The sequence below is a fragment of the Monopterus albus genome, unplaced genomic scaffold (genome assembly GCF_001952655.1).
Source record: "Monopterus albus unplaced genomic scaffold, M_albus_1.0 scaffold154.1, whole genome shotgun sequence".
Taxonomy (NCBI): domain Eukaryota; kingdom Metazoa; phylum Chordata; class Actinopteri; order Synbranchiformes; family Synbranchidae; genus Monopterus; species Monopterus albus.
In genome coordinates, this window is record NW_018128034.1 from 399625 (window position 1) to 401648 (window position 2024).

Consider the following 2024-nt stretch of genomic DNA (forward strand, 5'->3'; position numbering starts at 1 on the left):
TGTTGAGGATCTGGCTCAGTTTTGTCTCACGCCTCATTTAACTCCTGCCTCTCTGTGTATATTTGTAGTGTCCTGCTATCTGCCTGTCTGGACCTCCGGGATTGGCTGGGCTGAAGGTGAGGAATGTCCCTGTAGGGTGTTCAATGATTTAACCAATATGAAAGCCAAAACTACAAACCAAAATTGATGAAAAAATAGTAGTTAAATTCAACCATTTTATACTTTCATACATTTCTTATATTACCATACTATACTTTTCTATAACTTCCTGTCCCTATTGAGAGGCATCAAGAAAGATGTATTCACAGTTATTTCATTGTATAAGGCTTGTAAAAGAAGCAAAGCAGTAATTTTCCATGTTTAGCATACAGTATAACACTGCACTAGCTGTCAGACCAAGGTGTGAAGTGATGATTTATGACTTGATTTATGGCTTTTTGGCTCTGCCCCCTTTCACACTTCATTTCTATCTAGATCAAAAGCTGTCAACTTTCATGGTGTGTAATTACAGTCCTCAAAGGATTTCGCACATAAGTGTTACTTTTCTACTTTGACGTATTTTATTATAGGATTAACAGAAGGTTTTTGATCAAAATTTATGGATTTATAACAACATTAATGTTTTTTTATTGGGGTTTCCCATAGGAATAGGACTGAGCAACAACCCCTAGACTAGGTTTACTACATCAAAGAATTTCACACTTAGGTGTTACTTTCAACTCTATTTTTGTCTTTAGTAATAATTGTCATATGTTCACCTACTAAACAAAAATTATGAATTTTAGTAAACTTTAGACCTGTTAGCATAGTCATTTTGAGCATTGTAGTAGCTCAAAACACTTCTTTGCTGTTGTACAGCCTCATAGAACCATTAGCATCAATTAGCATCACTACAGACTCTTATGGCTCTTTCACACTGTACGCAAGCTATGCAGCCGTGAAAGCTTCCAACTATGCATGGAGGATTTGTTAAGTACTTGTGAAGTAAAATGTGTCATCCAAAATCTTGTAATGCAACACAAGTGCAAATGTTATTGCACACATTTACAGTAGGGATGCTAATACAAACACAGTACTGTCACTCTCTGCTGAAGTCTTTGTTTATAGAGGAGGAACTGTTTCTGTTGTCAAAAAAACAGCATAACAGCAATTGTGGGTTGTGAGGAGTGGTTTTTGGGGCATGCACCATTTTTGGCCTCTTTATTCCATTTGGCAGTAGTAATTTAGCAGTAGCAAAATGATTCATTCCTCTTTGTAGCAATTTTCTTTTCTATCAAACAAATCACCTGACATCACTAGGACAATGTACCAGTGTACCATTGGTACACTGACAAAAGACAGTGTACCATTTCTGTCGAGAGGCAGGGCAGTAACTGCCACACAATCTCCACATAAAAAAAAAAAAAAACTTGTATGACCCTTATTATGTATAAAATAGGCCTTAGCTTCCTGGAAACAAATGACCTGTAACAAACCTGCTTTGTAAGGTTTTTAAGTAATCCATATACAATATGTGCATCAGTTGGATGGGAGAGAGGTATGTGAGAGAGTGAAAACCAAAACGTATCTTGTCAAGAGAAGAGACTGAGAATAATCATTTTATCTTAGCCTCTAAACAGTTTAATGTTGTTTAATGTTTATCTCTGTTCCTTATTCTTGTTTGTGTTTTCCACAGGGAAAGCCTGGAGCAGAAGATTCTTGGGGGCCACCGGGTCACATGGGAGATGATGTAAGGAAACATCCACATTCACAGTGTATTATTACAGTACTCTGTGTGTCTGTATGAGAAGAAGTGATATATAATGTTGTTTGGTCATTATAGGGACAAAGAGGGCCCATTGGATTACCTGGAACTCCGGGAGAAAAGGAAGACAGAGTAAGCTAAGAAATGTTTCACCACATTTGGGTAATTCATTTAACCAGTGTTGTCATAAGACCAAATGTTTTCTACCAAATGCTGTCCATGAAAATTTCATAACAGTGATGACAGAGACATTTGTAACATTGTGGTTGCAGAAAATAAA